A 17,082-nucleotide genomic window follows, 5' to 3' on the forward strand; every position below is an offset into this window, starting at 1 on the left:
AGTCAGACTGGCTAAAATCAAGAGAACAAAAGACACCAAGACTGGTGAGGGTGCCGAGAAAGGGGAACATCCATCTCTTGAGTATTTGTCATTTCTGTGTGCTGGGGAGATTTGAACACAAACCTCTTTTTCTTTGTAAAATACACAATTGTTATTAATGATATTCACCCCACTGAACCCTAGACTTTTCCAACGGTGTTTTGTCTTATCTCCCTCTTTCTCCCCTTCAGTTCCTAGACTCCATCGACCACTATTTCATTCTCTGCTTGTGTGAAAGGGACATTTTCCGTTGTTTTCCACAGATGGCTGAGAACAGGTAATGCTGTCTTTTCTCATTTGGTTTAGTTCACTTAAGATAATACCTGCTATTTTCATCTATGCTGCTGCAAAATCACAGGATTTCATTCTCTCTGTAGCTGAACATGTTCTGTTGTGGATCCGTACTGCATTTCCTTTAGCCTTCCCCAGATGACAGACACTTAACAGCGGTTTCATATCTTAACCACTGTACACAGCACTGTTGTAAACACAGATGTGAACGTTCCTTTTTGATCTCTTTGATACCTGCATTTACTATCTTTTTGCATATGTTATTTTCAGCAGTTGCTTAATTTCCAAAACTTTGAGTATTTTCCAGATACCATATTATTATTAATTTTTAGTTTTAAGACATATTTTATTGAGTTTTTGTGCATTTCATACAATAGTTCTTAATAAAATTTAGACCCCCCTTCCCCATCAATGCCCCCATATTCCCTCCACAGGACCTCATGTATTCTGTCATATATACTAAGTCTTATCCAGTCAAGCATTTTTACCCAGATGTCCTTCAATGCAAGTTCATTTGCTGGAGTCAAGTTAGCCTATCTAGAGATCAAAGAAGATCTACTCTTCCTCACCCAGCAGTAATCAGTTGCCAGTGGTTCACAGGCTAGGGCCAGCTTGCCACCCATTTCCCTCACTCCACACTGGGCCCTTGTCTGATTGAGTCAGCATGAGCCTTGTACACCCCATCGTTGCTGCAAGTTCACATGAACAAGCTTCCAGTGGCCTGAAAGGTTCTGTTTCCCTATGTTCATGGACCAACCCTGGCTCTTACAATCTTTTGGCCTCCTCTTCTACATGTTCCCTGAGCAGTGGGTAGATGAGGTTTAATATAGGAGTCCTAAACAGGGACACACACTCTGCAATCTCTTATTCTCTAAAACTTAGCTAGTCGTCTCCTTCTGTATGTATCATACTCTGCTGTATAAGGCAGCTTCTCTGGAGAGAGTTGGGGGATGCACTACTATTCACCACGTTCCTCTATGTTCCATGAGGCTTAGGTGTAGAGGTTCCACTGTAAATGTGTCACCTAGGGCTGGGTGACACATATATTCTCTGTATGTGACCAGTTGTGGAACTCTGTAATAGCATACATCTGCTGCAAAAAGAAGCTTCTTTGATGAGTGGTGTATGGTACGCTTGTCTGTAAATATAAGGATCCATATTTAGCATATGGTAAGAAGTTTCATTTGTCTAGAGATATGACAGAGATAGGGTTTTCTCTAGGACCTATGACCTCTCCAGTGATGTACATTTGGCTGTATTTACAGTGCCACCATGAGTGCCACCATGAGTTCTCCCATTGAGAAGGTTTTAAGTCCAATTAAATAGCTGTTGATTGCCTCCCAGATAACAAGTGCCACTACTGCACCAATAGAGATAGTTTGCTGTGACAATCATTGTGGTTTTTAGGCTTTAGAGATGGGTAGGACTATTGATTGTTTTTTTCCCTTAGCAGCTTGCATAGTATCCTCTAGTGGTTTTCAGGTCAGTTCCAGCTCCATTGCTCCAAGTCTTGTGTCCAAAGTATGTCCTGTTTTCAGCAGTAGGGTCTTAGCTTCAAGTTCTGGGAGATAACTAAGGGCTCCAGCAATAGCCTGTGTTATTTTGGGAGTCTCTTGGACTACTCTGACCAACAACTCAAAAGGAAGTCTCTCCTGTCTGACACCGCACTCCTTGCCATACAGTGCCCCCATGGATACACGTGCACTGGTGCTCAGATACCAGATGTGTATTTCTCAGGGTGCTCCTGAACCAACACATTTCCCACTGGCTTACCACACCACTCAAGCTCCATTTATCTCTCTCCGCCCTCCCCATCCAACCTCCCCCCTTCTTCCCCAGTACAAGTACCCCCATTTCCCCCTTCTCCCTAACACCTGCCTCTGACCATTCCCTCTCTCCTGAGTTCCCGCCCCCACCCCCATGGTCCCCTGCATGTTCCTCCCTCCTCTTCTGCCAGCCACCCCCCCACACTTTCCCTACCTTCCCCCAATAACATCTGTTCCCTACCATCCCCCTCTTTCCTGCTCTTTCTTTTCTTATCATTGTGTAAATGTACCACATTCTCATTATCCAGTCCTCAGTTGAGGGACATTTAGGTTGTTTCCATTTCTTAGCTATTGTGAAAAGCAGCAAAAAACATGGATATACTTGTATCTCTACAGGTATCTCATCTCCACAGGGTGAATCCTTTGGGTATATGCCAAGGAGTGGTAAGACTGCATCATATGGTAGATTCATTTTTAGTTAGTTAGTTAGTTTGTTTGTTTGTTTTTGGTATTTTTGAGGGTCTCCCTATAGCCCCAGCTGGCCTGGAACTCGCTATGTAGACCAGGCTGGCCTTGAACTCACAGAGATCCTCCTGCCTCTGCCTCCTGAGTGCTGGGATTGAAGGTGTGCACCACCACTCCCAGCTCATTTTCAGTTTTTTAAGAGTTCTCTATACTGCTTTCCATAATGGTTGCATGCATTTGCATTCCCACCGGCAGTGTACAGTGGTTAAGATATGAAACCGCTGTTAAATGTCTGCCATCTGGGGAAGACTAAAGGAAATGCAGTACGGATCCACAACAGAACATGTTCAGCTACAGAGAGAATGAAATCCTGTGATTTTGCAGCAGCATAGATGAAAATAGCAGGTATTATCTTAAGTGAACTAAACCAAATGAGAAAAGACAGCATTACCTGTTCTCAGCCATCTGTGGAAAACAACGGAAAATGTCCCTTTCACACAAGCAGAGAATGAAATAGTGGTCGATGGAGTCTAGGAACTGAAGGGGAGAAAGAGGGAGATAAGACAAAACACCGTTGGAAAAGTCTAGGGTTCAGTGGGGTGAATATCATTAATAACAATTGTGTATTTTACAAAGAAAAAGAGGTTTGTGTTCAAATCTCCCCAGCACACAGAAATGACAAATACTCAAGAGATGGAAATGCCCCGGCCACTGTGTATTACACACATGGATTGTTAGTATCCTATGTGCTCCATAAATATGTGCAAGTATGATATGTGCATAATTTTTAAAAACATTATTAATATTAAAATTAAAAGTAAGAAATATTTTGAATAGATGAATATTAAAACAGAAATTTAATGTGTTTGTGACGCTAAAACAGTACTTCTGAGGAAAACATAAAACTCTAAGCAATTATGTGAGAAGAGAGTTGAGAAAACACTGTGGCTTTTATGTTAAAAAGCTAGAAAAAGAGCCGGGCGTGGTAGCACACGCCTTTAATCCCAGCACTCGGGAGGCAAAGGCAGGTGGATCTCTGTGAGTTTGAGGCCAGCCTGGTCTCCATTAGCAAATCCAGGCCAGCTGTGGCTATGGGGAAACCTTGTCTCAAAAAGACCAAAAAACAAAAAAGCTAGAAAAAGAAGCAAAATTAAACCCCACATAAATACAATAGATAGTAATAATTAAGGTAAAATGTAATGCATAATTGATAATAGAGAAAAACAAAATCTTAAAAAGAGTAATATTAATTAACTACTGGAGCAGTGTAAAGGCTGACAACCTTCTTCTGTGAGGGACCAAAAAACAGGCATTTTTGGTTTCGTGGGTGGCATGTGACTCTGCTACACATTCTTCTTTGTTTCACCAAATAACAAAGATATAAATATCATTTTTCTGTATTCACAGTTTATTTTTAAAACTAGGCCATGGTCAGACGATGCCCATTTGTCAATAATGGGATGTGATGAACATCTTTGTGACTGGAGGCCCATTCCATAAGAGCGAAGGCATACCTGGTTTGATAAGCCTAGTCAAAAGCTATTGCCAGAGAGATCATGGGCTCAAGGGGGACATAACACTGTTGCCTCCCTAGATGGACATGTTGTCCACTGCCTTCTAAGTTCCTATATTCATGGTCATAGACTAGTAGCTCTCTCAGCCTGGAACAGAGAAGCTGCTCTTTGCAGACAGTGACAGTGAAAGTAGACAGTCATCTGGTCATAGCGCTGAGAGTGAGTGACAGTGAGGTATTCAGCCCTAATGTATGTAACACACACACATACACAAATATACACAGACACATACATACATGTACAGAAGCACACATGTACACACATACACAGACACACAAACACACATATACACACACTTAAACACATGCACACACATATATACACATAAATACATATACACACAGATACACATATACACACACATACACATATAAACACATACACACAAACACATACACACACACACACACACACACATGCATACACAACCCAGGGAACATCACAGAAGAGGGCACAGAAAGAATCTAAAAGCTGGATGATGGGGAGGGGTGCCACGCAGCATTGCCATCCAGATGAATCATGGCAATTTTGATACATTAAAACAAAACAGTTCGTTGTTTCAAATTTATAAAAATAACATTTTTCAGCATTCAATGGGCAATCAAAATAACTGAAAAATTACAGTAATTCCAAATCTCTCCTATATTTAAAACACCATCTTGGATTAACAGCATTACATGTTTGGTCAGTATCTGAGTCATGGGCTCCTCAGTACTCTTCCCTGTGTGAGAGAATATGTGTATGTGTGCAGTGAAGCAAAAACATTAAATCCTTGGAATAGTGATGACTAGAGATGGCTAAGCAGCTAAGAGAACTGGCTGCTCTTGCAGAGGACCTGTGTTCAGTTCCTAGCACCCATGTGGTGGCTAACAACTATCAGTAACTCCTGTTCCAGAGGATCCAACACCCTCTTCTGGCTTCTGTGGGCATTGCACAACATGGGTGTACTTACACACATGTAGGCAAAACATTCACACACATAAAATAAAAATAAAAATAATAAATAAACTATTTTAAAGAGTATTAAGATAGAATATAGTATCTGTTATATTACATACAATATTACATTCTGATACAGTAGTGAGGTATAATAAACAAAAAGATTAAACTTTTCTGTATACAAAGAATAACTTGACTTTTTTTTCCTTTTTACAAAGAACAAATAATTCCAATGAAAAAAATCTTTTAAAGCTATATAAATGCAGCATAATTATATTTAAATCACAGAACACAAGAAATTCAGAGTTCCAGATCTCATGGTAAATTAAATTCCATCCTTGGGTGTGCTGTATAAAGAGGTTTTAATCACCTGATCACAGGACAATGGGACCTGTGACAATCAGCTCAGCAATGTGTGGGAGGAAAATGTTTTACAGGATAAATTGTAGGAAATTAGTGCATCATTTAAGTAAATGTTGAGCAAAATTTCTTAGAATGCTGGGTTTGACAGACTTTGCCCTAATTATCTTCTAAAGAACATGATACTTAACTCTTTTATAGCAAATACCTTTGAGAACTAATCTTTAAATGTTGAGGTTATTTTGAAATAATAGATAACTCAGAATAGCAGGATTTCAGCACATTGTGGGTCATGTATACCAGGTATTCTATGTAAAAGAACACTGGGAACTAAAACATTTATGAAGATATGTAAGTTCATAATCTCCTTTTCTTGAAAAAAGAAGAGAGAAAAACTATTTTTTTTCACTATTGGAGTTTCTTGGGGGCAGTCTCTGACAATTTAGGTATTTGAAAGTTGATTCTGTTTGAAAAAGAAAAATAAAACCTTCCTTCTGCCTTTTCTATATAAGCTATACTTCAGGTTAACCAACATTTACATATCAGAGCTATCAACTCCAAGACTAACACTGTAAACATACAATGATGCTCACAAAACAGCATGTATATGCTATATGCAAGGTAGTGTTATTATCTGTTTAATTCAAACAAAAACCCCTTGGTGCTGGAGAGATGGTTCAGGGGTTAGGAACACTGGATGCTCTTGTAGAGGACCTGGATTTGTTTCCCAGCACCCACATGGTGGCTAACAACCATCTGCAACTCCAGTTCCAGAAGGCCTGACACCCCCTTCTGGCATCTATGGGTATTGAACACATACATGGGTACACTTTCATACATGCAGGCAAACACTCAAACATGCATGCAAACTAAAATAAAACCAAACAAACAAACAAATAAATAAGTTTAAAACCCTTACATATTGGAGGACATGGGTGGAGTTGGAGGGAGACTGGGAGGGATGGAAGTAATTCAGTACAATATGTATGAAATTCTCAAAAAAAAAAAACCCAAGGCCCTCAAATAAAGATACCAAATAACTTATAAAGAAAAAGTTATTAGTATTAACATTTTAAAGTTATAAAGCAAGGCAACAACAGGGTCATTATTTAACTCAGTGAGAGTGGGAGGCAAACATTACAGCTGACAAGGTTACCCCCGCCCCCAAGCATTTATATAAAAATACAAACTTCTGTAGCACGAATGAGCCAAGGAACCATCTCTGAAGATTCTACTGGAAAGCAGCTCTAAATACTGTAAAGATAACTGTCAAACCAGCAAGAACCTGATGATCGGCATCACTGTGTACATAGTACATTAACAAACATGCATGCATATACATAGGCAATCACTGATCTAAGATTGCAACAAAGGAGGGGTATAGGTTGGAACAATACTGTCTGAATATTAAACATTCAATATCATATGATTCAAAGCATAGGAGAGAAAGGAAAAGAAAAACAAAACAAACCCAGTAATCACTGTATAGTGAGAGCTGTGAATGAAAGCGGGGCTGGGGAGATGGCTCCGTGGGCAAAATGCTTTCTGCACAAGCATGAGGAACTAAGGTTAGATCCTCAGAACCTATGTAAAAGCCAGACACGATGGTACATCTGTAACCCCTGAGTTGGGGGGTGGAGACAGGTAGATTCTGGGGACTTGTTGACCAGCTGGTCTATCTAAAATGGTGAGTTCCAGGTTCAGTGAAAGACTTTGTCTCAAAAAAATAAGATGGAAAGTGATAGGATAAGACATCCAGCATTGACCCCTGGCCTCTACATGCAAATACATGGCTAAGCATGTCTACATACACAGGTACACACTACACAAACACACCAAAAAATAGAAGAGATAGGAACAAATATGGGAAACTGGTGAATAACTTAAAAAGAAAACAGAATAAGGGCATTAGAAAAATGTAGATATAAAAAGAATCAATAGAACAAAATGCAAATCTTCCTAAATAACAGCAACAAAAGCACAAAGACCATAAACCTGTAAAGAACCATAGAAAATTCAGCAAAACACAACCAGTTAAAAAGGTGAGATTATTGAGAACAAACATTTGTGAGTGGCATACGAACCTATTGAAATGAAAGCTTGTTTAATTCAGATCACCAAACGAGACCCATCTGTATACTATATACAAGGGAACACTTAAAGGAACCAAGGAAAAGTAAGAATAAGGGTAGCCCAAGATGCAACAGGCAAGTGTAAACAATAGAAAGCACAGGCAACATTCTGACACCATTCAAAGCACACTTAGAATGACCATGACCAAGAACAGTACTTAGAATATTAAAAGTCACAACCCACAATAATTAGGAGCATTTATGCACCAAATAACATAACTCACACTTTTTTTTTTTTTTTTTGGTTTTTTTGAGACAGGGTCTCCCTATAGCCCCAGCTGTCCTGGAACTCACTATATAGACGAGGCTGGCCTTGAACTGACAGAGATCCACCTGCCTTTGCCTCCCACATGCTGGGATGAAAGGCATGCACCACCAAGCCCAGCTAAAACAACAAGAACTGAAGGTCATAATTTAGTCAACTAGTTTAAGGAATAAAATATACAACTAGTCAAGGTTTATCTGAGAACATTTTTTTTTGACCCAAGCTTTATCTACATAGCACATGGTAATTAAAAATATCAGACTGGTGGAATTAACCTTATTGATTTAACAGCCATAGTTTGAGGTTTATACTAATCTGGTCAAAGGGACTTAAAAGACAGTTTTTTCCTCTTCCCTCCAAGGTGGACTAAGTTCTAGGGGACTATGGAGCATCTCTCAAAATGTCCTGTAATTTTGGTAAGTCACCTGTCCTCTTGTTCAGGGAGGCCATGGAGACTCCACCAGATGGACTTGAACCAGTGTCTAGTTTACAAAAGAGGGTCAACTCAGAGGAAACATTTCCTCCATGCTTCCAAGTGAAGCCAGCCATGTTCGAGCAGGACCTTTGACTTATCTTCACATAGATGAAATGGGTAAAAGAAAGGAGCCAGAGGCTCCTCCCAAGCCCATGTGACCCCTGAAGAACAGTGCCTCAAAAGACCTTAAGTGTAAATATAAATAGATTTATTTGGCCAACTGTATGCTCTTAAACACCCAAAAAGAAATTTTAACCAGAGTAAAGTGATCAGTATATTTCTTTAAGAGTTCAAGGGGTATTACACGTCTCAGACATTAAGCTTAAGTCCATATAAAAAAAGTTATTTAGACAATTACTTCTCATTGATGATTTTGTTCTGAATCAGAAAGTGCTGCTCAGATGTAAGACTTCAAATCTTGGTCTGCAATACTGTAGTGCCCACCTGTAGCTAAGGGAGAAAACCTGCTATTGTTCTAAAATGATGGCCAAATTTGTTTTCTACCCCTATCTAGAAGCCTTTGAGAGGGAACTGATGCTGATTCTAACCACTCCAACAGCCATCAAAGTGCCTGAAAGAAAATCCTGAATTCATCACTCTAGAGTCCAGCCTTGGCAGACAAAAGGAAAATGAGGAGGAACCCAATAGAGGCATGCTTTCTCATCAAGAAATTCCAATGGACTCTCTCATGAACATTTGAAATTTACCCTGTTCTGACATTTTTCTAGTTCTGTCTAGAATTTGTAATGCTAACTACTCTTGCCTTTACTTTTTCTTCACATCTCCAATTTACCAGTCAAGGACTTTCTTTTCCCTCTAGAGGCAAGAGTTATGCAATTTGGGAGTCTTTTAGATAGACCCACTGAAGGGGTACCCCAATTACCTCACCCTGTGAGGGATCTGCTCAGCATGGAAGAAGCCAGAGTAGTCTGTGTCCCGATTCCCTATCTACAAGCTCAGTAACCTCTTCAGAGGGTGATGTGATAAGAATAGGAGGTAGGAATTGGCTAGGCAGTTAGTGTAAAAACACACCAAAGAACAGTAGCCAGTTTCTTGGCTAAAGCTCACAATGTCCTTGGGCCTCTTAGCATCATACTCTGTTCCAAAGGCCAAAAATGTCAAAAGTATTTGGGAGCTCTTATCTAATCCTTAAAAGATTTTAGGGTTACCTCTTCAGATGGGGGAATGTTAGAGTAGCAAAAGCCCCATAAAAAAAGAAGAAAGAGTACGTGAAGTTATCAGAAAAAAGTGATGGGGAGATATAGGAGGAGTCAGACGGGAGGGAGTGAGCATGAATTTGATCAAAACACCTTATATGCTTATATGCTTGTATGAAATTCTCAGTAAATTATTTTTTAAATTTATTTTAGTGTATATTCTCAGGCTGGCTTATTTTGATATTGGATCAATGTTATCTATTTATTTACTTATTGTTTATTGTTTGTATGTTTGAGAATTTGTAGCCAGGATTGCCAGGAAGTCACTGTGTAGACTAGGCTGGTTTCAATCTCACAGACCTGCCTGGCCTGCTTCTGGAATTAAAGGTATATGTCACCACAGGAAAAAAAAGAGCAAAAACTGAGCTGGAGAGGTGGCTTAATGGTTAAGAGCCCTGGCTGCTCTTGCAGAGGACTGAGGTTCAGTTCCATTACCCATACAGTGGTTAACAACCATTTATAACTCCAGTTCCAGGGGAATCCAATGCCCTCTTCTTACCTCCATGGGAATTGCACATTGATGCACTTACATACATGTAGGCAATACACTCATAAAATAAAATAATATTTTTTTAAAAAAAGAAGCAAAAGCTACAAGTTGTGTAAGAAAACAGACAGGAGCACACTGCCCAAGAACTTGTTACACAATTTCAGTATTAGTTATCAAATGCACAAAAAACTAGGCAAGCAAGAAGACCTAAACAGGAGCTCTTAAGAAGATACTCCAGACTCTATAATCTGTTGACAGTTATATAATTATTACAATAACCCATATTCACAAAAATTCATCTTATATTAGGTCATAAAGAAACCATTAAGGTCTGGAGAGATGACTCAGTCAGAAAAGTGCTTGTCTTGCAAGCTTGAGGACCTGAGATCAATCACCAGAACCCATGAAAACAAAGCTGGATGTGGTGGTCTGTGCTTGTAGTCCCAGTGCTGTGGAGGCCAACAAGCAGATCCATAGGCTTGCTGCACAGCCATGCTATTCCATCCACCAAGCTCAGGTCAATGAAAGACCCTGTCTGAAAAAAAAATGACTCCTAAGGATCAATACCTGAGGTTCATCCCTGGTCTCCACATGCATGCTGTAGTGTTCTGGCACCGTACTGGCACACATGAGCATGCACACCCATCATACACACACACACACACACACACACACACACACACACACACACACACAATAAGTGAGAAAAAAGAAGATACAAATAAATAAGGAGAATTCAGCATAAAAAAATACCTATTTCAGCACTTGGGAGGCAGAGGCAGGCGGATCTCTGTGAGTTCAAGGCCAGCCTGGTCCACATAGTGAGTTTCAGGACAGCTGGGGCTACAGGGAGACCCTGTCTCAAAATGATAAAAAAAGCTATCTATTTACAGTGCCCTGTTTTACATCCCAAATAGTCTCCTAATCAATATGAAACAACTTATTCAGTTACTATGACAACAGTATTCTGTAGTACCAGAAAAAGTCAATGAAGTTTTTAAAAAACATAGTTGAATAAAAAAAAAAATAACAAGATTCAATAACCCAACTGTCACTGTTAAGATGACATTTCTTATTGTTACTGAGAGATCTATTAGGCATGAAAGTTTCTTATGCACTTTACACAGTTAGTGGACCTATGTGAGTGTGTATTTGTTTAGACTGAGATGTGATACAAATTTCAGCCATAGCTACAAATCTCAAACGCATAAAGCTGCTAATCATCAAAATGAGTTCTATAACCTCTGACTTATGTATGAGCCACACAGAAGAGACATATCTACCATTTCCTCACATTCAACTTACTGCTCAGAGAAGCAGTAAATTTTAGAGTCTAGCAGTAACAGCCGTGTCTGAAACATGATGCCGTGAGTAAGTCTGTTTGGATTTCTACCAAACTCAAAATACTGCTTTTTGAAAATTGCCTTAGTGTGCTTATAAAAACATTTGTGAGAAAACCGGATCACATGTTCAAAACGTTGCACAAGAAAGGGTAGTTTAGACATATTTAATCAGTTTCTCTTCTCTAAACACCTTTTTTTTTTTCAAATACATCTAGTTTTCCTCACAACTCTTGGTTGAATCTTCTGACTTTATTCTCTTTTCATTTTCTTTAAAAATTGGGCTCGTTAGGATGCTGTCTGTAGTTTACTTTTCACTTTGTTTTACACTTCTTGAACTCTTTGACACATTATCCATGATTTAGGTGCCAAACAGTGGATATCCTATATGTTCAACTCATATTGTCATCATTCTTTAGACATGAGTATCAGGTTGACCAGATGGCCCTGCCACTTGGCTCTGCAAAATTTCCAGCATCTATATATCAGTCCACAGTATTTGTTGGGTACCCTAAACCTGGGTGTGGGTTAGGCATCGGGTGTATAATTAACAGACTTTGTCTCGCCCTTTGTGAAGTTCAGGTTCCCCAGGTTCCCTCCACCTGTATTTCCTGTTGTATCAGTGAGTGGAGCCATCTGAATGCCACCCCTGGCTCCTCACTCTTCCGTTACAGTGTATGTACCATCATACCCCAGTCTTATCTGTTGTCTTTCTCAGCTCTTTAACCTGACAGCTTCTCTGCTGTTCATTACATTATGTGCCACAGGCTTAATGTAAGCTGCTTTTATTTCTGACTTGCAATGATCCTGTAAGAGATTTTTGTCTCTATTCATGTTTAAAATCTTCAATGGTTCTCAACTGCCCTTAAAACAAAGTCCTAACTTAACATGACACATAAAAAGCCTAAATTATAATTGCTTCTTTACATATTATGCTGGTTCGTAGTTTGTTTTTTGTTTTGTTTTGTTTTTTTTCCAACGTGACACAAACTAGAGTCACCTGAGAAGAATGCCTCAGTTAAGGAATTTCCTTCATCAGGAAAAGTAGCTGAGGAACTGGAGAGAGAGCTCAGCAGCTAAGAGCACTGGCTGTTCTTGCAGAAGACTTGGGTTCAAATCCCAGCACCCACATGGCAGCTAACAATCACCTGTAATTCCAGTTCCTGGGGATCTGACGCTCTCTTCTATCTTCTACAGGAACTGCACACATGGGTGCACTTACATACATGTAGGCATAACACTCATAAATATAAAATAAAAATAAATAAATCCAAAAAAGAAAAGTTGCTGAGCATGCCAGAGGAAGCAAGTCAGTAAGCAGTGTTCCAATGATATAGGCACCAGTACAATCCCCATTTTATATAGCCGGTGGACAAGGCATTAAGTGATTTAGCAACTTGCTGAGGGAAAAATAAAGTAGTTCTAAAATCTGTATGTCTAACCATTGTACACCTCAAAGAATAAAATGGATTTGCATGAAGCATTGAACAGGAGCTTTGATGTCGTAGATGATTCGTATTCATCATGCAGACTGTACAGAAAGGAAGGAAGAAATAAAAACCCATAACCACCACCAACAGTTAATGTAAATTATTCAGGGTATGTCTTTTTGTCTACAGGTCGGATGGACAGGTGAGATAGATAAATGGTGGTTAGGTGATAGGTAAGTGAACATAACATTGGTACAATGTCTGCTGACTTATCTGTGTGAGCGATGGTCACGTGTGCACATTGACCCATCCACCCCGCACCAACTTTGTCTTTATTTGTGTCAGTTGTGTTATTGCACTATTTTCAACATGTATAAAACTTAGGAAATCCCTCTAATAATAATCCCTTCACTGTTTATGTTAGTTTAAATCAGTGGTGGCCACTGGTAACTTTTAGCTCTTGTTTTATTGTTGTTAAATATTTACTTGAGATGTCAGCTGATTGACTAGGTTTCTGCTATGAAGCAGGGTTTTCAAAAACAGTTGGTGAATACTGTTTAACTACTGGATCAGACTTGAAATTTTCCTGGTTTCTTTTTGGGGGAATTTGCCATTGCCTTCATATTTAAAGTACAGCTTGTGTAATATTTCACCCACTCGGAGAGCTTAAGTTAATGTATTTTGACATTAGAAGAGGCTATGGAAAAGCTTAAAGCCAGCCTGCCCTCATGGTGGTTCCTTCTACTTGTGAGCACCTAGTTTGCTTTAATCTTGAAATACAAGAACGGAGAATATGTTGCTGTTGACCATTATTCTCATACCACCAGGGTATTCCTGACCTGCACACTCATCAGGATTTCTTCTTTACTTGTTTGATTAAGACCATGGTTCATGTTTTGTATATGTAAGTGGTATATACACACGTATGTGTGGGTGTGTTCACCTATGCATGCACATGTGGAGAGCAAAGTTCAATGTCTGGTGTCATCCTTTTCCTCTTCACCTTATTTTTTGAGACAGGGTCTCTCACCAAACCTGGAACTCACCATTTCTGCTAGACTGGCTGGCCAGCGAGCCCCCGGGATCCTTGTGCCTCTGTACTCCCAGGGCTGGGGTAGAGATTCATGCTACCTCACCCTGATTTTCTATGGGTGTTGGGGATCACAAGATGGGTCCTCATGCTTTCACAAAAGGAACTTTATCCACTAAGCCATCTCCCCAGCCCCCTACCCTGTCTTCTTTTTACTCTCTAACTACTTGATTTTTTAAATTGTTTAGATTGTTTTAAAACATATTTTGTAAAACTTCAATAGCCTGTGACTGAAGAAAAATTATTTCTGAATTTATCTACTTGCTCTTTGTGATGAAGTTTCTTCAACATAAGCCCACAAAAATCTTCTTTCCCATTTGTCCTTGGAATGCATCTCTACCCAGGTCTGAGCATTCAAACAGTCAATCTGGTCTACTCCAAATCTCTAAAAGTCCACAGTTTCACTGTGTTGCAATCCAGCAATCACTGTCTTTCATACCCCTTTCCTCCCAGTGTCCCTGGGCTAAACACTGCTAAGGACAAATATAAAGTGATATGCATACTTTACTTTCCCAAATCCACCTCGTTTGATATTTTATAATACAGAAGTAAGGAAATTCTACACTTCCTCCAAGGCCGTTCAATTCCCAAGTCTTCTCTCTATAAAAACAAATGTTGACTACGCATTGGACAACCACAGAGCTTACTTGGAGTGGCATCAAGAGAGGGTATATCAACTGTCAGCAAGTGACTTATAGATCAGTAATTCATAACATTTTGTAGGTGTGTTTCGAAGTTTAAGATTTGGAACTTGGGGCTGGAGAGCTGTTTCAGCAGTTAAGAGAACTGACTGCTCTTGCAGAGGACCCAGCACCCACATGTGGGTTCGATTCCCAGCACCCACATGGCGGCTATGAACCGTCCTTAACTCCAGTTCCAGGGGAATCCGACACCCTCTTCTGACCTCCACGGCATTGCACGATATAGGTGCACTCACATACATGCAGGAAATACACTCATATACATAAAATAAAAATAAGGTATTTTTTAAAAAGATTTATTTTAAAAAAACATTTGGAACTTGGGCCATTTCATTGTTTGAGGAAATATGTTTTATTTTTTACTGTGTACTCTTTTCTGTAGTTTTTATAACATCTGCCATAAGGCAAATCTCTCATAAAGTTCCACAGATAGTTTTGTAGGTTAACCAACAGATGTATATTTACTAACATTTCAGGGTCTCCTACCATTTTAAGTGTCTCATTTTTCTTGTCTTTAGAACTCAATCAAAAATATTCTATTTTTTTTTTTCAGTCTTTTTGAGACAGGGTCTCCCCGTAGCCTCAGCTGTCCTGGAACCCACTATGTGGACCTGGAACTCACTATGTGGACCTGGAACTCACTATGTGGACCAGACTGGCCTTGAACTTTTTTTTAAAATTTGATTTATTTTTATTTCATGTGTAGAGTGTTTTGCCTGCATGTAAGTGTGCTTGTGTATACAATGCCCATAGAGGCCAGAAGAGGGCGTTAGAGTCCCTGTAACTGGAGTTATAGTCAGCTGTAAGCCACGAGGGTGCTGGGAATTGAACCCAGGTCCTCTACTAGAGCAGCCATAGTCTTAACCATTGAGCCATCTCTCCAGGCCTTGAACCCCGTTTGATTTTTAAATGTCTATTTTGAAGTTTCCAAACCTAGAATCTTCAAAAATCAGATTAAGAAAAGAGTGTATCTAATTTCTGATTTTTTCTTGATTTGACTAAAAAGTGAACGACAGCATTTGCTTAAAATATTAAGAAAAGTTTGATGGCTCACTGTGGAAAGAAACACAATGACAGTGTTTAGAAGGCATTTTTAGGTGCTCACTAGACAAACTGGTAATGACTTGTGTGGAAATCAAGAGTGATGTACAGGTGGAAGCAGGGGCTTTGTAAGGACCAGTCCTAATCTATACAATGTATATTCACTGAGAAATAATAATCACCAAGGGATTGGAAAGGCAACCTGTGAAGCAATCTATTAATGATGTCGAGAAGGAACTGACCATGCTGTGATTGACACTGACTCCCAAGGGGTTGCTAGGATACCACCAGAGAAGGAAGACTGTCTGAAGCACAGGAAATACGCTAAGTTGCAACTGTATTACCATGGTCTGTTGTTAAAATCAGTGGAAAATGACAGAAATCCAACCCAGGAAAAATTATTAATGCTCCAGACCCTTCAGGAATGAAGATTTGAGTCACCTGCCATGAAGTGCAGCCAGGTGGTGTGCTTGCTAAGGGTTAAGAGAATATGGGAAGTGTAGCAGAGAAGCCTTAGAGCACAAGTCATGAGCATGTGAGTAGTACCAGCAGTGAGGACTGTAACTGTTATGAAGACTTCCTCCTCATTTTATTATGAATATTTTATGAGTGTTTATAGATCACCTTTGTTTTCTCCCCTCCTTTACCCCCTCATCTTATAACATGAGATGTGTTAACATTATATCCTTTTATCGAGTACTGTTCCCTTACATAATGATGTTTAAGTTTGGGGTATCCAAGAGAAGAGCAAACACTCCACCCAAAGGATTCTGCAGAAATGATATGCCCATTTTCAGTTGCAAACAGGAGAGAGTATCACATAGGAGGAAACATGACCTTCATATTGTCCTCACAGCTTAAATATGAGATGCACGTGGGTGCCAAATTGACAAGTTGGGCTTATGGTGGTTAAATTTATGTGTCAAGTTCGTTGGGCCCTGGTGCCCGTATGTTAGGTAAGCATTATCCAAGATGTTTCTATGAAAGTGTTCTTGCAAGAGATTAGTACTTAAGGTGGTGGATATTGAAAACAGCAGATCATTCTTTATAATACAGATGAGTATCCTCTGACCTTCCCTGGCCAGAAGGAATTCTGCCAGCACACTGCTAGAGTCTTCAGTCTGCCAGCCAACCTCTATCAGATTTCTAGCTCACCAAGTCTCCCCAAGTGCATGAACCAACCCCTTCTCTCATACATCAATAGATAATAGATACACACACATATGTACATAGGTGGATATAGGCAAGCAAGTGGATAGAGATAAGTACATATAAAGAAAGATACACAACTGTCCTTTAGTATCCATAGGGCTTGTTCCAGGACCTCCCATGAATCCCCACATATGCAGATGTTCAAGGCCCTTTTATACAGTGATGAGGTGTCTACATGTGATCTATATACATCCTCCCATAAACATTATCTCATCTCAATTTCTTACAGTATTGAATAAAAGATGAACACCATGT

General features: G+C 39.6%; 1 protein-coding gene across 1 annotated transcript in view; it reads right to left on the reverse strand.

The window, feature by feature from the left end:
• Positions 1-17,082, reverse strand: part of Armc4 (armadillo repeat containing 4) — a 193,249-nt gene that overhangs the window by 96,823 nt on the left and 79,344 nt on the right. The gene's annotated exons all lie outside the window — the stretch shown is intronic.

The sequence above is a fragment of the Nannospalax galili genome, unplaced genomic scaffold, assembly GCF_000622305.1.
Source record: "Nannospalax galili isolate Female #2095 unplaced genomic scaffold, S.galili_v1.0 scaffold43, whole genome shotgun sequence".
NCBI lineage: Eukaryota > Metazoa > Chordata > Mammalia > Rodentia > Spalacidae > Nannospalax > Nannospalax galili.